General features: G+C 38.3%; 1 protein-coding gene across 5 annotated transcripts in view; it reads right to left on the bottom strand.

Moving 5' to 3' along the window:
• Window positions 1–22,955, bottom strand: part of DCAF5 (DDB1 and CUL4 associated factor 5) — a 108,902-nt gene that overhangs the window by 77,703 nt on the left and 8,244 nt on the right. The gene's annotated exons all lie outside the window — the stretch shown is intronic.

The raw sequence follows: 22,955 nt of genomic DNA on the forward strand, positions 1-22,955 counted from the left end.
TTTTGTTTCTCCACTAATCCATTGATGACCATTTGGGTTATTTCCATCTTTTGGCTATTGTGAATAATGTTGCTATGAACACGAGTGTACAAATAACTTTTTTAATCCCTCCTTTTAATTTGGGTATATACTATTGGAAAACTTTTATGTTTTAATTTTTACTATATACCTTCCTATATTGCTTCACTTTTTGCCACAGCAGATTTCTTTTTATAATAAAAAATAGAAGAAGATACAGAAGCCAAATCATACTTATTCTACTTATTCTCCTTCTCCTAGAAAGAAATTGTCTTTGCTACTTGAATTCCTTTGTTTCTTTTTTTTTCTTTTTGAGACGGAGTCTCGCTCTGTCGCCCAGGCTGGAGTGCAGTGGCGTGATCTCAGTTCACTGCAAGCTCCGCCTCCCGGGTTCACGCCATTCTCCTGCCTCAGCCTCCCAAGTAGCTGGGACTAGAGGCGCCCACCACCTCGCCTGGCTAGTTTTTTGTATTTTTTTAGTAGAGACGGGGTTTCACCATGTTAGCCAGGATGGTCTCAATCTCCTGACCTCGTGATCTGCCCGTCTCGGCCTCCCAAAGTGCTGGGATTACAGGCTTGAGCCACTGCGCCTGGCCAAATTCCTTTGTTTCTTGAGTTTCTTCTTCCTTCCATTGTCAGTCCAAATCAAGTTGTATACCAGACTGATGCCCTAAGTGTGGCCCACAGTGTTCTCTTTATGACAGGCCTATTTCAACTATGAGTTCTTTGGCCTAGGATAGTATCAAAATTATGTATTTCTTACAAATTTACCACTCTGTAAAACATCAAGCTAAGGTCATGAAAATCATGGTTTGGGTTTCTGTCACTTTATTTTCATGAAAAATGACACAAATGGTTTCCCACACTACAAACGGACTTAGGTATGGGCACTTCAGTTCTCCATAGTCTTCACTCCTATGGTTTTCTCCCAACACTGAGGCTGTAGGTCAGGGACTTATCACTGCTTCTGCTACTGTATTTTTTTAAATTAAATAAATATTTCTCTATACTCATGCCTCTAGTGAAAGCAAAAAGTTAAAAGAGAGGCGCACATGTTTTTTCTACTTGCTCATGTTTCTGACCTAATCTCCCTTAGCCTCAGTTTCACCAAACATAAAATGGTCATCATAATGGTTCTACCCTCATTGGTTTTATAGATGATAAAGCCAAGTACAAAAGAGTAATTTGCCAACATCACATAATAAAGTCATTGAGCTAAGATTCAAACACAAGCAGTAAAGACTCTGTAGCCCCAACTCTTAACCACTATTCTATACTGCCTTATTGAACAAAAAATGAACCATAACTGACAAAGCAAATTCATTCTGATGGACAGTTGAAGGGATTGTCCGCCTTAGTAGCATAACTCAACTGTTAAGTAAGAATAAAGGGACCCCAGGAGTAAAAACAGAAGCTGACTTAACTCCAGCAAACTGGCCCGTGGAGTAAACTGAAGGACCAGGACAGGACTGCCTGAGTTTATAAGAATTCTTGCAGTGCACAATACTGGTAATGGCTTAATATCTAGAAGATGCAAAGAATTTCTACAAATAATTCTTAAAACTCCAATAGGAAAAGAGGCAAAGAATATAACCATTCAGAAAAGGAAACCCAAATACCAAACAGATTTTATAGATCTCAAATTCTATATGTTATCAGGGAAATGTACATTATAATTTAGACAGATTCTCACAAAGTGGCACAAGGGAATGCACAAGAAAGTTCACTGAAGCACTGGTCATAATATCAAGAAAACCTATATACAACATAAATACCTAACAATTCAGGAATGGATAAATTCCACTGGAATATAAAATAGATGGAGTCTAAACACAATGGAATATTATATAGCAGTTAAAATGAACAAGAAACATGTATACAAACATGAATAAATATTGAAAACCTAATGGTAATAAAAGCAAGTTTCAAAAGGATATGAAAGGGATAATATTTAAGCATGTATTTTTAAATATCAAAAACAATACTTCATATTGTTTATGGATAAACACACATAGTAAAAGAGGCTTTTAAGTGTATCTGTAGTATTTCTTTAAAAAAACTACAGAAGTGATTTTAGCAAGATTGGGAGATATAAGGTTAATATACAGAAGTTCATCACTTTCCTATATACCAGCAATGAATAAGTGGAATTTGAAATATAAACTATTTAGGTATAAATTTAACAAAGTTTTATAATATATATGAAAAATTTTAAAACTCTGATGAACAAAATCAAAGAACTAAATAAATGGACAGATATTCCTTTTTTTTTTTAAAGATGGAGTTTTGCTTTTTTTTTTTTTTTTTTTTGCTCAGGCTGGAGTGCAATGGTGCAATCTCAGCTCACTGCAACTTCTGCCTTCTGGGTTCAAGCACTTCTCCTGCCTCAGCCTCCTGAGTAGCTGGGATTACAGGCGCATGCCACCACGCCCAGCTAATTTTGTATTTTTAGTAGAGACGGGGTTTCACCATGTTGGCCAGGCTGGTCTCGAACTCCTGACCTCAGGTGATCTGCCCACCTAGGCCTCCCAAAGTGCTGGGATTACAAGCTTGGGCCACTGTGCCCGGCCAAGGCTCAATATTTTTAAGATATCAGTTCTTCCCAACTTCATCTATGGATTCAATGCAATCCCACTCAAATTCTCAGCAAATCATTTTATGCATATCAACAAAATGATTCTAACATTTATAGGGGAGGCAAAAGGCCCACAATAGTCAACACAATTTTGAAGAACAAAGTTGGAGGGCTGACATTACCTGACTTCAGGTTACTACAAAGATACAGTAATCAAGACAGTATAATACTGTCAAACAAATACACAAATAGATCAATGGAACAAAATAGAGAGGCCAAAAATAGACTCACATAGGTATAATCAACTGATCTTTGACCACGGAGCAAAGACAAAACAATGGAGCAAAAAGGGTCTTTTCAACAAATGGTGCTGAAACATCTCAATATCCACATGCATAAAAATGAATTTAGATAGACTTTACACCCTTCATAAAAACTAACTCAAGATTGATCATAAATCTAAATGTAAAACACAAAACTATAAAACTCCTAGAAGATAGTAGGAGAAAACCTAGATGACACCAAACGCGGGTCACGATGTGGAACAACAGGCAATCTCATTCATTGCTGGTGGGATTGCAAAATGGTACAGCCACCTTTGAAGATAGTTTGGCAGTTTCATACAAAACTAAATGTACTCTTATCATGCAATCCAGCAATCATGCTCCTTGGTATTTAACCAAAGGAGTTGAAACTTAATATCTACACAAAGACCTGTACATGGATTTATTTTACAACAGCTTTATTCACAATTGCCAAAACTTGTAAGCAACCAAGATATCCTTCAGTAGGTAAATGGATAAATCAACTGTGGTACAATCAGACAACAGAAACTTATTCAGTGACAAAAAGAAATGAAATATCAAGCAGTGAAAAGACATGGAGAAACCTTAAGTACACATTACAAAATGAAAAAAGCCAAACTGAAAAGGCTACAGACTGTATGACTTCAACTCTATGATACTCTGGAAAAGATAAAATCATGGAGACAACAAAAAGATCAGTAATTGCCAGGGCTTGGAGGCAGGGGTTGAATATATGGAGCAGAGAAGATTTTTAGGGCAGTAAAAATTCTCTGTATGATATTGTAATGATGGATGCATGTCATTACATTTGTCCAAACCCATAGAATATACACCAAAAGTGAACCCTAAGTTTCATTTTTTGAACATTGGGACTCTGGGTGTTTATGATGTGTCAGTATATGTTTATCAATTTTAACAAATTTACCACTCTGGTGGAAGATGTTGACAATGGGGGAGGCTATGCAGGTGTGGGAATAAGGGGTACATGGAAAACCTCTGTACCTTTCTCTTAATTTTGCTGTGAACCTGAAACTTCTCTAAAATAAATAAAGTCTTAAAAACAAAAGATCATAAGTAAATCCTTCTACCAGTAATAATAATAGATTGGAAGTAAATTTAACAAATTATCAACATTTTGTCAAATCCGATTGGTATCTCTCTACTTTGTTTAAATATTTCATGATATTAAGGAACTATTGTTACATCTCTTAGGTATTATTAATGCTACTATGGTTATGTTAAAAAAGAAAAAAATCCTCATCAATTAGAGATGCATACTGAGGTGGGTGAAATGGAATATGTCTGGAATTTCCTATAAACATTCCAGAAGAAAAAAGTAGAGGGATAGATTATTAATAAAATATGGAAAACTGCTGTAGATACATACACTATACTATCCTACTTTTGTGTATGCTTGAACAAAATTTTTTTTTTTTTGAGAGAGTCTCACTCTGTCGCCCAGGCTGGAGTGCAGCGGCACGATCTCAGCTCACTGCAGCCTCCACCTCCCAGGTTCAACTGATTATCCTGCTTCGGCTCCTGAGTAGCTGGGACTACCGGTGAGCACCATGACACCCAGCTAATTTTTGTGTTTTTTTTCAAGAGACAGGGTTTCACCATGTTGCCCAAGTTGGTCTCCAACTCCTGACTTCAAGTGATCTGCCTGCCTTGGCCTCCCAAAGTGCTGGGATTACAGGCGTGAGCCCAGCTGAACATTTCCATAATAAAGAGTTTTGGATTACGTTTAATGTTCATGATAGAAAAAGACAAAAGAAAACAAGACTCTGCAGGATGGGCTGGGATACTCATGGCTCACTACGACCCACAGCACAGTCTCTCCTAAACTGAAGCAGCTTAAGTAAAAGCAGAATATTGTGCACCTGTAGTCCCAGCTACTGGGGAGCATGAGGCAGGAAAATCACTTGAACCCTGGAGGCAGAGGTTGCAGTGAGCAAAGATTGTGCCACGACACTCCAACCTGGGTGAAAGAGCAAGACTTGATCTCAAAACAAACAAACAACAACAATGAAAACAAAAACAGAATATCTGCCAGGCCCAGTGTCTAATGCCAGCACTTTGGGAGGTCGAGGTAGGAGGATCTGTAATCCCAGCACTTTCAAAGGTCGAGGTGGGAGGATCACCTGAGCTCAGGAGTTGGAGATCAGCCTGGGCAACATAGTGAGACCTTGTCTCTACTAAAAGAAAAAAAAAAGAAACCAGAGTATCTATATGTTTGTGCCCAACTCATAACCATTCTCAGCCTAAGGTCTCCCCCCATCACCCAGACAGCAATAATCTTTGATGTTCATTCTAGGCATTTATAGGATAATTTCATTTTGTCAAGTACTCCGTAATTTAAAATTCATGGCTATTTGTTAAATGTCTTGGGATCATTTTAAATGATATGTCCTTAGTAACAAACATGATGATGACAGTCAAAGTCCATGGGAGATTGGAATCACTGAGGCAAAAATTATCGCTGTGATGGGGCCTGCTTCTTGACTTTGCCCTCAAGGTTAGCATCAGAAGATGTAAGCTAAACACACCCCCTTACCCCACTCAACTTCTCATTCCTTTAGGCAAGGTATTAAGATCCCTATGCAAAGACGGCACTTTTCAAGTATGCGTTGGCAAAAAAACAACCAGTACAAATTGAGCCATAATGTGAAACCGTTAGGCTGCTTTTCAGCCAGCAGAGGGAGCTAAACAAACAGCTGTGCCCAAGCCTCTGACTCAACAAAGCAAAGGAGGGCTGGTGAAGCAAGGGAAAGTCAGTTCAGACGCAAAAGAAGCTCTACAGTTGTCTCCCTTAATCACCTTATCAGTTCAGAAAGGCAGAGATTTATTGTTTAGTTCCACAGAGAGAGACTGACCTGCAAATAATCCAAGTGAAGAATATTTAGGATCATTTCAGACCATTTAAGCCAGTCCCATGGGCCTGGTAGTTGGATGAGAATGGGGTCAGCCTCAGGAGAGAGAGCCTGGCCCCAACCTCTCTGGGGCACCGGAGGTGGAGCACAGAGACTTCTTGGGAAGGCTAGACCTTCCCTTTCTTCTCAGTGCCAGTGCCAAGCAAAGACAAGCAGAGGCCAGGCCTTCTAAGCCTGGTTTTCTCACAAACAATTGCTTACCTTCAACTCATCTGAGAACCCCAAGAAAATACAACTACATACTCTGATTTTGGTTTTTCGGGTTGGTTTCATTCTGCACTAAAATCACTAATTCATCAAAAAATGTACCATAATCACATTGTGGCAGCAGCTTTGTAGTTAGAGAAAACCTTCATTCTTAAAGAGTACCCTTTCCCAAAGGGTCCCAAGCTATAAGCAGAAACTAAGCAAGCCCTTACAACACACTATAACAAAAGTAATTATTTAACATTCTTCTTATTTTATTGCTCAGAAAAGCTGAGGTAAGGACTTGCTTTGGGTTTCCTCAAAAGCTCGCCAAGCACAGGACTGAGAAAGCAGTCTGAAATTCTGGATCAAATGCTCCTGGAACTGATAATTGTTTGAAGAGCAAAAGAATAATAGTTTAAATGTCCATCAATAGAAGTCTGGTTAAAATTATTGTTTAATAAAATAAGCCAGACACAAAAGGACAAATATTGTATGATTCCACTTACATGAGGAATACTCAAATCAGAGACAAAGTAGAATGGCAGTGGCCAGGGGCTGGGGGAAAACAGGAATGGGGAGTTATTAGTTTAATGGGTAGTTTCTGTTGTGCAAAATGAAAAATTCTAAAGATGGATGTGGTGATGGTTGCACAACATGAATGTAATTAATACTACTGAACAGTAAGTACATTTAAAAATGGTTAAAATGGTAAATTTTATGTTGTATATATTTCACAATAAAAAAATGCAAGAAAGTTTACTATTTATATATGTACAATGCAGCCTAAATAAATAAATAAAAGCATGAGGCAGCTCTGTTTATACTCACATGGAACAATTTTTAAAATATAAAGTATTAGTGACTGTATTAATTGTTCAAAACATTCTTTTAACAAGTAACACAATGGATTAGATACACAGCTTGGGGTTTCATCTTCGAGAGGCAGCAAAGATGGTGCTATAGAAGGATACAGGAAGTGCAAGCTCTGGAATAAAAGTACCTGATTCAAATCTTGGTTTCACCATTTATGTGTCCTGGTTATTCTACTCCTCTACCCTAATTTTTTTATTGTAAAATGGAGAAAATACCAAATATTTCCCAGGCTTATTGTGTGTTGTGAGATAACGTCTGCAAAAGCATTTAGCCTAGTGTGATATACATTAGGTGCACACAGCTCTCAAAATGTCCTTGTGTCCCTAAAGTATCACCCATGAATTTGTCCTAATTTTTCAAACCTTGTTTTAGGTAGCATTAAGAATATGAATAGCATGATACAATTACACAAAAACATACACAAATTTATACATACAAAGACAGATGCAAAATGGTTAGCAGAGGTCATCTCTTGCAGATAGCAATTTTACTTAATACCCTTTTATATTGCTGAAGTTTTTTCTTTTTTTTTTAACTGTGAAGACTAATGGAAAATCATTCAGCCTGGCTTTCTTCTCAGCCCATTTATTCCTCTTCAGTGAGTGTACTGTGTAAGACCAAACCTCCTTTTGTGTTAACTATACCTCTCCTAAGCTCCAAGAAGCTGCAGCGCATTACAGAGGCACAGTCTGTGTGACACATAGCCCAGCTACGTCAGTAGATGGAAAATAAGTCTGTTTTGTTATTTTTCCAAAGTTGAAAATAATTGACATTTGTATAGAAATTCAATCACATACATATCCATTTTATCCTCGCTTGTGAGGTAAGGATTATGTGGGCCCTTTTTCTAGACACATATCAGAGATTATAAAGTGACTTGCTAATAATCCAAAGAGCTGGGCCTGGAGCCTAAAACTAAGTTGTATCCATTCTACCAACATGCAGAGGACAGAACAGCATCTAGCATTCCAAATAAGGAATGTTCTGGAGCTTTACAGAAGGAAGAAAAGCGCTTTCCAGTCTTTTTTTTTTTTTTTTTTTTAATGATTTTACCTGTTTTTAAGTATAGAGTTTTGTAGCATTAACTACATTCACATTTTCACATTGTTGTTTCACATCACCACACTTTATTTCCAGAACTACCCCTTCCCGCTGACAACTGCCATTCTCCCTCTAGACACCATTCACTTAGCACAATGTCTTCAAGGTTTATCCATGTTGTAGTGTGTGTGTCAATTTCATTCCTTTGTAAGGCTGAATGATAATATTTCATTGTATGTATAGACTACACTTTGTTTATCTATTCATCCACTGATGGACCCTTGGGTTGCTTCTACCTTTCAGTTATTGTGAATAATGCCACTCTGAACATTAGTGTACAAATATCTGTTTGAGCCCCTACTTTAAATTCTTTTGGGTATATAACCAGAAGTGAAATTGCTGGATTCATATGGTAATTCTGTTTTTAACTTTCTGAGGAATTGCCATACTGTTTTCCACAGTGGCTGTCCCATTTTATATTCTCACCAACAATGTACAAGAGTTCCAATTTCTCCATATCCTTGCCAACTCTTTTTATTCTTTGCTTTTTTGGATAATAGTCATCCTAACGGGTGTGAAATGTTTGCTGGCCTTTTTAACCTTCAAATAATAGCCTAAAATAACTCTCAAGTCCTTATTAAGTATCTCGGAGCACATCATTCTACAAACAGTTTATCTTTCTTCATGAGTACCTACCCTGAAATTCAGTTACCAATTTTCTATTCACTCACCCCATCCAGCCCAAAAAAGTTTTCTGTAGTTTATTTATCTCCTATTGTTTTGCATTTCACTGCCTGAAGGAACTAACATCATATATAAATTTTGGAAATTTTATATTCATTCTCTCCTCAAATCACTTACAAAAACATTAAGAGCGCTAAGCTCTATTTACTCAAGTCAGCCACTTCTGTGATTAGACCTATTTTAGAGGTGGATATAATGTGGGGCAGCATAGCACAGCACAGCATTCAAACCCACAGGCTTAGTCTCCATGTAGTAAGACACAGGAAAGTATAATAAGAAAAAAACCCACAGGATTAGGATACACAAACACAGGTTCAACTCTCAATGTTGCCGGCACCTACTAGCTGTGTGCCTTTAGATAGGTTACTTAACTTCTCTAAATTATAGTCTTTCCATCTGTAAAACTGAGAAAACAACACTACCTATTTCACAGTATTACCTTTAGGATTAATGAGATAGATCTGTGTGAAAGACTTGGACCAGTGCCTGATACATATCAAGAGCTAGATAAACGTCAGCTAATTATTATGCTATTTGAACTCAAACAACAACTAACATCAGTTAAGTTTACTCTGGGTCAGGGACTATCCTATGGGTCTTATATGTAGTGGCTCTTCCAATCCTTTAAACAACCCCACGAAGTAGGAATTCACATGAAACTACAGAAAAGCTACATAATATGAAGGGGTACACAGCTACCAAGAGTCATTGTTGGGATCTGAATCTAGGTAACGTGGCTCCAGAAACCATGCTCCTTACCATAATGCAATCCAGCCTCGCAAAGAGGCCAGGCAGCAAAGTAAATGAGTCAGACTTGCCAGATTAAGTGACAGACTGAAGAATATATCTGTATTTTTAAAAGATAAGCCAACATTCAGCTCTAGCCAGTTGTTGCCATAGAGAAATACAAACTCAAGGTTGTCAGATCTCCCAATTTTTGGCCCACGGATAGTTAAGGTTGAGTGATTTGCCCAAGGTAACAAAAGTGCTGTTCAATGGCACTTCCCAAATTGAAACCAGTAGGCAGGGAAGAGGGAGGGGTATAGGCATGTCTGGAGAGATAGGAGAGGTGGTGTCACACGTATGTTGCTCTTCACTACAGAAGTATCTATAGAAGGGATAACATCTACAGGCATTACTTTTGCTGACACCCTATCTTTATCTAGTACCCTTCTGCTAAAAGCTGAGTCCACTTATCTGCCTATTATCTCATTTTTCCATGTCTCTAATGAGGTAAGTAGAACAGAAACATTATCCCCATTTTAAACATGTTAAAAGTGAGGTCCTGGCTTGCCTTAGCTCCTAGCTAGAAGTACTTTACAATAAATAGGAAGTATTAAAGCAGCAGTAATACCCTAACTAGACAGTTAGAGCCCCACAAAATGAAATGGTTTCTCCAAAATCAGATGACTAATAGCAGTGGAATTTAATCAAGTTAGGGTTTTGAAATACTAATCCTAGACAATGTCTCTAATTCCTGATCAGAAACAGAGAAAGAAATCCACAAATATTCAAATATCCCTTTCTTCTTATACCAGAGTCACAGAGTAGAGATGTAAGGCACCTAAGAGTTCATCTTTGAACATCCCCATTTTGCCAGTGAGGAAACTGAAGCACGAAGAGGTTAGACTCACCTGTCCAAGAGCACACCACTAGTTACAAGCAGAGTGGGATTCAAATCCAAGGTGTTTGAGTCCAAAGCCCCTGCTCTTCCTAAAGTGTGGTAAACAAAGGCCACTGGATGATTTTAGACAGAAATGATTTTAATAATTACGTATTTTAAGGTGTACTAGAAAAAAACAACTAGTACATAAAACCGTGACTTAGTAGACTTTATAGTAATATCAAGTTTCCTTTCAAATACTGTTTATAAGGAAAATCAACTTAGAAAAAAATGTTAATAGCACAGGTGATACTCCTTAAATATAACAAAAGTCAAAAATGTGGGGCTCAAACTTCTGAAATTTGGAGAAAGGCAAATTTACGACCTCCTTAAGAGAGGGACTCTAAATCAGAGGCTGCAATTTGATATACACCCAAATGCAAACAGGGTTAACTAGGGAATAATCTCAAAAGGAATTAGGAGAATGTGATTGTTTTAACAAAGAAAGTTACAACCGAATCAGTTGCACTGTAATCGGTCTAAAGGAAGACTACAAAATGGCCAAAACTTTAAAATATTCAGACTCACTAGTAATCAAGGCCAGTTGTATAAGAAGTCATAATACGCTTTTTAGATGATGCCAATATTCTGACTGAATTGGTTAAGATAAAATAATGCCCATCTGTAGCCACGATGCAGTCTCATAATACATTGGTACAAGTGTAAATAAGTTGGTTTAACCATCTTGGAGGACAACTGGGTGATTGGGTGATATATATCAAATGTATCTTAAAAATATAAAAAATATTAATACCCATTGACTCAGAATTCCACTTCTAAAGATATTATTCTAAGGGAAAATATTTTTGCCCTTGAATTTAGCTACAAGGATTGTGATAAAAGCAAAAAAATAAATAGAAGAAACAAGACAGAATTGGTTAAATTCTGATATAGACACTTAAAAGGATACGATGTCATAATATCATGCTTCAGAGCAGTTGTTCTCAAAGTGTGTTCCATGGATCCCAGAAGGTCTGCAAAGTCAAAACTCTTTTCGCAACAACACTACAATGTTATCTGCCTTTTTCACTGTGTTGAAACTGTACTGACAATGCAAAAGCAATGGTGGGTAAAACCACTGGTGCCTTGGCACTAGGGCAGTGACAGTAAATTGTACTATTCATCAGTGTATTCTTTAACTGCCACTCATTCATAATAAGACACAAATGCCACATTCACTCAGGAGTGCCTTGATGAAGCAGTAAAAATAATTGTATCAGATTTCAACCAGAGTACACATCTAAATACTTTGTATGACAAAATGGAAAGTACACATAAAACACTTCTACTGCACACTGAAAAACAATACCTATTTTGTGAAAAAGTATGTATGAGATAGTTTGCATTGTGAACTGAACTGGCTGCTTTTTTCACGAATAACATTTTACTTGAAGTTACTGAAAAACTATGGTTATTCAGACTTGGGTATTTGGTAACATTTTCTCAAAAATGAATAAGACGAGCCTGTCACTTCAAGGAAAATAATTGGCAGTATTTGAGGCCAATGATAAAATTCAAGCTTTCAAGTAAAAATAAAAATTTTGGAAAAATTGTATTCACCATGGTGAACGTAACCACTTCCCAATACATACAGGATTTTCTGATGAGACTGGTGGTAATGTCAATAGATGTGACTTTTTAAAATATACAATGAAATGTGTCAAGATTTGGAAAATCTGAAAAACTCAGTGAACCAGTATTTTCCAAATGATCAATGTATGACATTATAAAACGATGCATGGGAGGAATGACCCAAAGTTTAAGACAGATTAATGGATTTTAATGTAACAATGTAACAGGCTATGACAAATTATTTGATATGGTTTTATATTCTACATTGCAACTAATCTTTAAGAAACTTCCACTTGTTGAGTTTTGGTATAGTATTAAGGAAGAATACACAGTTATCTAAGTCATTAACATGCTCTTCCCTTTTATAAATACTGATGTGTAAAGCTTTTTCTTTTTGGATACAGGGTCCCACTGTCACCCAGGCTGGAGTGCAGTGGGGCTGTCATAGCTCACTGCAGCCTCAACCTCCCAGGCTTAAGTGATCCTCCTACCTCAGCCTCCAGAGTAGTTGAGAGACTACAGATGCACATCACCATGCCTGGCTAATTTTTTTCTTTTTTGTAGAGATAGAGTCTTGCTATGTTACTCAAGCTGGTCTCGAATTCCTGGACTAGAGAAATCCTCCCACCTCAGCCTCCCAAACTGCTAGGATTACAGGCATGAGGCATAGCACCCAGCCTATAATTTTCTTTATATACTTCAGCTAAAGCAATATTTTGCAACAGATTAAATGTGAATGCCTTTTATTATGACAGATACACAGATTTGGGAAAATATAACAATGACACTCTCCTCGCTATTTTTTTAATTTTGGAAAATATACTGTTTTTACTATTTAATGTTTTTTCATTTATGAAAACTAGTATTTTTTCAGTTTGAGAACTGTTACTTTAGGACACTGGTTTTCAACCCAGGTGATTTTTTCCCCCAGGGAAAATCATCCTTGACAATATGTGACATTTTTGGTTGTCACAACTGCTAATGGTATATATTGGGTAGAGGCCAGGAATGTTACTAAATATCCTATAGTGCACAGGACAGCTCCTCATAACAAAGACTTATCCAGCCCAAAATGTCAGTAATGTTCACGCTGAGAAACCCTGCTTTAAAAGAATATTCAACAATATATGAAAAAATATTAAGTTTTAAAATATTAATCTTAATATTACAAAATAACAGAGGTGGCCTACTTTCAATTATATGTCTAATATATGTATACTAAATGTGTATCAAAAAGGCTACAACATGTTCCAAATATTAACAATGGTCTTCCTAAGTGGAATTACTTCTTTTTTCCTTTAAATATCTATTTTCCAAATTTCCTATAGTTAATACATAACGGTTGTTTAAATTAGGAATGGGTGGGAGGCCTATCTTATAAGTACCATATGCTGATGACTTGTATGATTTCAACAGGCAATTCTCCATAGTAAAGGATGGAATTAGTGACATGTCCAAGAATAAAAGTGCCTTAAATAGAGCTGGGTGATACTAAAAACGGGTTCTTAGGCCCTCAACACCAGGAAGGAAAGTTATTAAGTTAGTGGACGATGCATTGCCAGGTACTTCCAGATCACAGATTGTCTTCATCTCCATTCTTACCTCTTCTGCCATAGAGGACTAACCTGGACATTATGCTCTCCTGATTATATCAAATACTCTTCATCCATTCTATGAGCAATTTCTGATTATTCCTTTTTAGTTTTGCACATAAGAACATTTCCTGTCTGGACTTTTGCAAAATTCCTTGTATACACAAAATTAACAACATAATAAAGCTTTCTTGTCTCTTTTTTGGCAATTCTAAAAAGACTGAATCAGTGAAGGCCCTAACACTTCTAGGAATGCACACTACACCCAGCCACCCACTAGCAGATTTAAACAAAGTAGTCAACTCTGAGACTAAATCAGGCGCTAGCTGCCAAACACTCAAACTTCACTTGTTTCTCGCCAGTACAGTAACCCCCTTTGCCCATGATTTCACTCTCTAGTTTCAGTTACCGGAAGTCAACCAGGGTCTGAAAATATTACAGTCAAGATATTTTGAGAGAGAGAGACCACATTCATATAACTTTTATTACAGTATAATATTATAAATGTTCTACTTTATTACTATTGTTGTTAATGTATTACTGTGCCTAATTTACAAATTAAATTTTATCATAGGTATGTATACATAAGAAAAAACATAGTATACATAGGGTTCAGTACCATCTGCAGTTGCAAGCATCCATAGCGGGGCTTGAAACTCATCCCCCACAGATGAGGAGGGACTACTGTACGTCTAAGGCAAAGCACACACTTGAGTCATCTGTGGCAGCAAGTGATATAAATGAGGTATCTGTGCTAAGCCATCAACATAGTCAAGACACCTATTTTAAAAAAAAGGAACATAGCAATCCTCAAAGGTTCCAATTAGTCACTTAGCTTTAACTTGTAACACCAAGATACAACTGGAATTTAGATACAAGACTTGAATGGAAATTCAGAATGGGGGAAGTTGTGTAACATGATTTTGACAGGCATCTGGATTTGCAAAGAATTCCTCCTTCTGAGTAATGTTCTTGGAAGGAAACAAAGACTTTCCAAAGTAAGGAACTATAGCTCAGTAGGCTGAGAATTAAAACTGGAGACTCAACCAGAGCGACAGTTGGCCTCCACCCTGAAAAATCTCTACCTACTCATCTGTAAAATAATAGGGCATCACCAATTTAATCAAAACCATGTTCACAGGCAATGAAACTGCAGATAGAATGTACTGGCAGAGTAAGCCACTTAGGAGTTTAACACTTTACTTGAGCAAGTCCTTTATAAATGCAGAACCTTGTAACTTTCCCTTTTGAGGGAAAAGGTCAGAAGACCCAGAGTTTAATCCTGATTGTACTACTCACCAGCTGTAACCTACTGAGCAAATCACTTTGCCTCTTTGCTCCTTTGTTTACTTAGATGTAAAATTAAAGACTTCTATTAGATGATTATTACTCCTTTCCAGCAACAAAATTCTATGATTCTACAGAGACATCAGAAGCATAAGATCACAAATAAGAGTGGTGAAAAGAGGACTCCAACCAGATCACTCAAACATTTCACAACATGAAAGACATTCTAGGGCCAGGCACAGTGGCTCATGCCTGTAATCCCAGCACCCTGGGGGCTGAGGTGGGTGGATTGTTTGAGCCCAAGAGTTCAAAATCAGCCTGTGCAACGTGGTAAGACCCCGTCTTTAGAAAAAATAAACTTAAAAAATTAGTCAGGTGTGGTGGCACATGCTTGTAGTCCCAGCTACTCCAGAGGTTGAGGTGGGAGGATCACTTGAGCCGAGGAGGTGGAGGCTGCAGTGAGCTGTGATCACACCACTGCACCCCAGCCTGGGCAACAGAGCATAACTCTGTCTCAAAAAAGGAAAGAAACAGAAATAGAGAGAGAGAGAAAGAAAAAAACAAGAAAGACATTCTATCCAGGTGCAGTGGTTCACACTTGTAATCCCAACACTTTGGGAGGAAGGGTGGGAAGATCGCTTGAGGCCAGGAGTTCAAGACCAGCCTGGGCAACAGAGAGATTAAAATTAGCTGGACGTGGTGATGCACATCTATAGTCCTAGCTACTTGGGAGGCTGAGGCAGGAGGATCAATGAAGCCTAGGAGGTCAAAGCTTCAATTAGCTATGATCATGCCACTGCACTTTATCCTGAACAACAAAGCAAGACTCTGTCTTACAAGAAAGAAAAGAAAAAAAGAAAAGGCGGCTTGGGCACAGTGCCTCATGTCTGTAATCCCAGTACTTTGGGAGGCTGAGGCAGGTGAATCACTTGAGGCCAGGGGTTCAAGACCAGCCTGACCAAAATGGTGAAACCCTGTCTCTACTAAAAACACTAAAAAATTAGCTGGAGAATGGCTTGAACCCGGGAGGTGGAGGTTGCAGTGAGCTGAGATCACGCCACTGCACTACAGCCTGTCAGCGCCACTGACAGAGTAAATAAGACCCTGTCTCAAAAAAAAAAAAAAAAAGAGAGAGAAGAGAAAAGGAGAAAGAAGGGAAGGAGGAGGGAGGGAGGGAAAGGGAAACAAAGGAAAAAGAGAAGGTAGGAAAGAAGAGAGGGAGGGAGAAAAAGGGAAGGAAGGAAGGAAGGAAGGAAGGGAGGCAGGAAGGGAGGGAGGGCGACAGAGAGGCCGGGTGCAGTGGCTCACGCCTGTAATCCCAGCACATTGGGAGGCCGAGCTCAGGGGTTTGAGACCAGCCTGGGCAATGTAGAGAGACCCCATCTCTACTAAAACTACAACAAATTAGCTGGGCATGGTGGTGCACACCTATAATCTCAGCTACTTGGGAAGCTGAGGCACCAGAATTGCTTCAACCCGGGAGGCGGAGGATGCAGTGAGTCAAGAGAGCATCACTGCACTCCAGCCTGGGAGACAGAATGAGACTCTGTCTTAAAAAAAAAATAAATAAATAAAGAGAGAAAGAGAGAAGACAAAGATATTCGACAGCCATATACCTGAAAAACTACAATTCCTGAAAATTCTTCTCAAGGTCACTTGAGGGCACCAACTTTTACTCCAAATATACTCTGGTGCTGGACAGCTATCCCAAAAAATTAAGCCTATAACATTTTTCTCTTGCTTATTTAATTCTTATTTTTTATCATTCATATTTTACAGATAATTGTAACATGGTCTTAATATCAATATCACATCTACTTTTAGTTAAACACTCCTCAGAAAAAACTTCAGTGGAGAATCATTCCTCAAAATACCTTTCTCAAAATCAGCTCTACAAAGAACAACTCATTGGAAGACTGTTAAAAAAAAAAAAAAAAAAAAGTACAAGTAAACAGTATAATAAGAACTATAAAATGATGTATATAGAAAGGATGGAGTAACATAAGGCTCTGGACCTGGCATGTTCTTAATGGTTTTGGCCTTTTTTGTCTCCTTTCTAATAAAAAGGCAAGTGACTAACCACTCTGCTTCTCAGCCTCTATCGGGTACCTTAAAAGTGGCAACTGAGGCCAGGAGTGGTGGTTCACGCCTGTAATCCCAGAACTTTGGGAGGCCGAGGCGGGTGGATCACCCCCGCCTAGAGACTGAACTCCATCAAAGACCAGCCTGGCCAACATGGGGAAACCCTGTCTTTACTAAAAGTACAAAAATTAGCCAGGCGTGGAGGCAGGAGAATCACTTGAACCCAGGAAGTGAAGGTTGTAGTGAGCTGAGATCACGCTACTGCACTCCAGCCTGGGCCACAGAGCGAGACTCCATCTCAAATTAAAAAAAAAAAAAAAAAGAAAAGAAAAGAAAAAAGTGGAAGCTGAAAGACCTGAAGTAGGGAGAATGGATGCTTAAAGGCTTTTCTCCTAGAGGCATCCCATGGTGAATGTGAGGAACTAAGAGACTGGGGCTTTGGTTTTACTTGCACACCAGACAGTTCAATGATTGTAAGTAGGTGACCATATAACTTATCCTTTAAACTAGGACTTTTTAAAAATGAAAGGAACACTAATAATTACACTGGGACAATGGAGGAGTTTCAGATGATCCCAAGTAAATCAGGATATATGATCGGCTTGGTTATGAAGGATCCCAACAGTCAATAAGGCAGGCAGGGGACGTAGAGTTACCTAATGAACCTTATAAGGTAATCTTACCTCATCTTATCAACTGGCAGAAGCCCTAGCAGAGGCAGAAGGGAATATGGAAATCAGTCCTCCTGCCAACATTATCTCTGCTATGTGGATCCATTATAAACCTGTCAATTTCCTCAGATGCCATTTTCTCAATGACTCCTACATAATCCCAGCCCTCTGGAATATAACTTTCATTTTTTAAACTGGCCCTAATAGGAAAACAGTACTAGAGCACATGGACTTGATCTATGAATTATCAACTCTGTACCCCGAGAGGTATATGATAGAATTTCTGGTATTCTGGCCAGGCATGGTGGCTCACATCTGTAATCCCAGCACCTTGGAAGGCTAAGGCAGGAGGATCACTTGGGCCCAGTAATTCAAGACCAGCCTGGGCAACATAGTGAGACCCTGTCTCTACAGAAAAATTTAAAAATTAGCTAGGCTCGATGGTGCATGCCAGCAGTCCCAGCTACTTGGGAGGCTGAGGTGGGAAGATCACTTAAGCATGAAAGGTCGAAGTTGCAGTGAGCCATAACTGCCATTGCACTCTGGTCTGAGCAACAGAGCATGATCCTGTCTCAAAAAAAAAAAAAAAAAAAAAAAAAAAGAAAGAAAGAAAAAAAGAAAAAGAAAAGAAAAAATATCTGGTATTCAACACTGCAAGGAATGAATAAAGTGGCAGGGAAAGTGAACATGAAGGCATGGGAAGATCAGGTAACTAAAGTGACAAACGACTATTGTCAAGTCTTTCCCTAAATCTCTGATTTAAGAAAACTGATAGGAAGAGCAAACTGAGTCCAAGACCAGAACCAATAGAGCAACCTTCCTTTCCACCCATTCAGTGAATGACCATGAAAGTGAAATGCCTTCTTTTCCACAAAAGCAGAGTGAAGCTGTGGTGACGGAAGTAAATCTTACTTATAAAAACACTATGCTTCAAGCTCATTAAGGATTAAACAGGCTTATCATCTGATCTAGCAGTTACACTTCCCTTTATGATACTGTGTGCATGAAAAAGTGCTTCCACACTAGCGCTCTCTGGGCAAATCAGCCCATATTAGGTTTACACTTTCTTCCAAAAAGCACTTTATCCTGAAGCATAGTATTCATCTGTGCCCCAGACAGGTATTTTTTCCCCATGTATAACTATATATGAGGAAAGACACCTATTTGTTGACTGAAATTCAGCCAAATGTAATCATTCAGCATGGCTTGGACAGATATTAAACTCAAATTACAGGCTCAGTAAATACACATATATTGTTTTTACTTTTAGTTGGGCTAGTACACAAGAGAAACCAACTTGATAACTAGAGTATACCTACTCCTAATTAGGCTAAAGTAGGGAGTTAAACCCAGTAGGAGTTACTCACATGGTTTATGTATGCAATACACAGAGTGTGAGGAAGGAGAGTTTAGATGACTGCAAACATCAGAATATAGGTGGGGTGAGTGCTAGCACCAAGAGAGATCTGCTTGAGGAGTAAGTACTGTGGCTGTGATGAGAACCCTGCTTACTGGCTCCAAGCCCACTCCCATCTTCGCAATCCCACCCATCTTCCTCCATTTACATATACAAGCGAAAAACTGCAGAGAGCAAAATATAAGAGTGATAACATCAAGAGAGGAGAATGAAGGAGAAAAAAATCAGATCCTTTAAAAATGTATATAACATTGTAAAAATTTTAAAGCAGTTAGCATGTCTCAGAAAATATTCAGACCCAGCCTGGAAATCTAGCTCCACCATAAAGCGGAACTTTCATAAGTTACCTAACTTCTGTAAGCCTCAGTTCCCTCATATTTAATATAAGGATAATAATACTACCCTAACTTACGAAAGATTCTTTTAAGTGTTACATATGCCTGGCACATGAAATGCCCCCAAATAACATTTGATAAATAAATGACATCAAATATTAGCTATTTAGAAAATCTGTTAAACATTTTGTTTTTTTTTTTTTTTTTTTTTTTTACATACAGCAATGTCTCAGTTGAACATTGGGCGAGGCATTCCTTAATTTGGTAGGCACTGGGGAGTGCTGCAGATCAGCAGGGGATGTGAAACAATTAGTTACATTTTGGGAAGCTTATATTATAATGGCAGTGGCGACTAATAAGAACTAAAACTGAAAAACAAAAACTTGAAAAGCAGTTACCGGAACCAAATTTTCTATAAAGTAATGGATTATGGTAATAAAAAAATCATTTTTTCGCCCCTAGAATTATATTTCACTTCATTTTTTTATGACTAGTCAAGTGAAGGAATAGGAGTGGAGAAGGAACAAAGAAATCTGTAACTGGTTGTGATCAATTAGTTGTAAGCACCATTGCATTCGGACCGGCCATATTTCACTTCATTTTAACCACAAATAATGAATTCTAATATCTATTTTTCCATAACGCATTGCTTGTTCTCTGGATTATAGAACTCTCAGCAGTAATTTATCAATGTCCTTTCTTGATTCTTTAGCACTCACTTACGACAATTAATACAAAACCTTCAAATCTCCTTGCCTTTCTACACTACAGGTAACACTGGCTATTTTCCAAGTGGCAAATGAGACATGTAAAGTGCTTAGCAGAAGGCCTGGCACATGCTACAAGCTAAAAGTTAAATAATGATTTTCATTGTTATTAAGATTACAGGGGCACAAGGCCGGGCGTGGTGGCTTAGGCCTGTAATCCCAACACTTTAGGAGGCCGAGGCAGGTGGATCACGACGTCAGGAGATCGAGACCATTCTGGCTAACACGGTGAAACTCTGTCTCTACTAAAAATACAAAAAATTAGCCAGGCGTGGTGGCGGGTGCCTGTAGCCCCAGCTACTTGGGAGGCTGAGGCAGAAGAATGGCGTGAACCCGGGACGTGGAGCTTGCAGTGAGCCGAGATCTCGCCGTGCCACTGCACTTCATCCAGCCTGGGCAACAGAGCGGGACTCCCTCTCAAAACAAACAAACAAACAAAAACAAAAAACAAAAAAAAAAAGATTAAAGGGGCACAAAATGGGTACTCAATAAATAATGAGTAAATAAACATAAGTAAAACAAGTTAACCTTATTTACAGCAAAACACAGAGACATAATTTATCATTTAAGAGAAGCAACCAGAGTTGTACATGTGCTCCAGAAATTGCTAACATTCAGCTTTCAATTCTTTAGGACAGATCCAGAAAATGTGACCTGCCTACAGAGGGAAAAGAGAGAAACAGCACCTGCCTGGGAGCAATGAGTCCTACTTAGAGTCCTGAGAGCCAGAGACAATGCAGACAGCTCTGGGCAAGTCACCTTGTCTAGATCTCAGCTCCCTTTCCCGTAAAATGAAAATCCTTCCATTTCTCTGATTCCATGCAGAAAAGAGAAGATGTAAAATGGTTACCTAATGCAGTATTTCACAAGCTTCAATCTTGATCATCTTTTCATTTTTGCCATATCCACATAACACCTTTATTGTTTTTCTTTAAATTGACTTGCATAATGATGGCTCACTGCAGCCTTGACCTTCCGGGCTCAAGCAATCCTCCTACCTCAGCCTCCAGCATAGCTGGGACTAAAGGCGCACGCCACCATACCCAGCTAGTCTTAAAATTTTTGGTAGAGATAGGGTCTCACTATGTTGACCAGGCTGATCTCAAAGTCCTGGGCTCAAGTGATCCTCCTGCCTCTGCCTCCCAAAGTGCTGGGATTACAGGTGTGAGCTACTGCACCTGGCCTTAATTTACTTAAAAATTTAACCTCACTTTAAGTAATAAAACTGTTAAAAGTATTTTATGGTTTTAGTTAATTTTTCTAATGTGTCTAAATTACCAAACTTTAAATATTCACTCAAAGATTACCTAAATTCATCTAACATACCCAAACTTTGGCAAACGGTAACCTAATTTTTATAACTGAAAATAAAAAAAAAATTTTTACTTTCCCATACTATAGCAACATAAGAAAATCAAAAAATTTAAAGGACAGAGAATTGAGTAGAAAAGAAATAGAATTTCATATTCCCACAATAATGTAAGGGTTAATTCAAATTAATTAATATTCAGTTATTTTATATGTAAGAATATTTTTTAAATAATGTGAGGCAACAAAAATTGAAAACAGAACTGATTCCTTCTTAACCTAGGTAATCTTCATCTGAATTAGGATTTTATTTCCTTTAACTTTAAAAGACTTTCATTTCACCCTTGAGTATCTAAATTCAGATTAAAATAAGAAAAGCAATTAGTTTCCTCCTTCTTAAGACCATAAAAAGAGAACAGAGATCAAAATTAAGTGCCACGTTATTAGCAATGGAAGTGCTCTTATAAACTTATGCTCTCTTTGCCTTGATCAATGCATGGGAAAATAAATGTACCTACTTCTTAACTTGGAATTCAGAGAGCAGTAGGTATTTGTGTGACAAGTTTTACTAGTCAATAAAGTTTCCCTGATCTAAATGACTCCAACTGTACTTTACAACCAAATCCATCAATAATCAGTGAATAAGCACATGCTTGTACCTGGGCTGACACTTCCTTTCAATGTGGTGGCCAGAATACATAACTGAGGACTACTGCTCTCTTTAGGAAATCTTGTGTGTGTGTGTGTGTGTGTGTGTGTGTGTGTGTGTGTACACATTTAGTTTTATTGTAACAAAGCAACTTGTACACTTTGAACGTTTAAAACTGAGCATTATCTTTCCTTTCCAGTGAAACAAAAAGAAAATTTAAAAATAAACAGGAACAAAATTACAATAAAGAATGTCAATTCCAAATAAGATCCTACAGGTTCTGCTGATTCTCCCATTGAGTGGCAGGGCTCAAGTCATCATTAGGAGAGAATTTATTTTTAAAAATGTCATCTTAAACTGCAAGGATGTCTGTCAAATATCACAATTAAACATGCCAAAGGAAAAGCCATGTTGTCAAAATGCCCACTTAACCCACCCAAACATCTCAAATCCACCCTTTGCTGACCTTCTATAACCCCATTTTTTAAAGTTTTTTTTCTTTTTTTAAACAAGAGAAAGTAGACACATACATGTTGGTAAATGCTAACTGTCCACATTCATATCGAGACACAGTGTACTCTCTGAGCCCAACATACAGAGAAGGAGGAAAAAAGCTAGAATTCTTTTTTTTTTTTTTTTTTTTGAGACAAAGTCTGGCTCTGTCGCCCAAGCTGGAGTGCAGTGGCGCGATCTCAGCTCGCTGCAACCTCCACCTCCCAGGTTCACACCATTCTCCTGCCTCAGCCTCTCGAGTAGCTGGGACTACAGGGGCCCATCACCACGCCTGGCTAATTATTTGTATTTTTAGTAGAAACAGGGTTTCACCGTGTTCGCCAGGATGGTCTCGATCTCCTGACCTTGTGATCCGCTTGCCTCGGCCTCCCAAAGTGCTGGGATTACAGGCGTGAGCCACCGCGCCCGGCCAAAAAGCTAGAAT

This window comes from Chlorocebus sabaeus, chromosome 24 (genome assembly GCF_047675955.1).
Source record: "Chlorocebus sabaeus isolate Y175 chromosome 24, mChlSab1.0.hap1, whole genome shotgun sequence".
Classification (NCBI taxonomy): domain Eukaryota; kingdom Metazoa; phylum Chordata; class Mammalia; order Primates; family Cercopithecidae; genus Chlorocebus; species Chlorocebus sabaeus.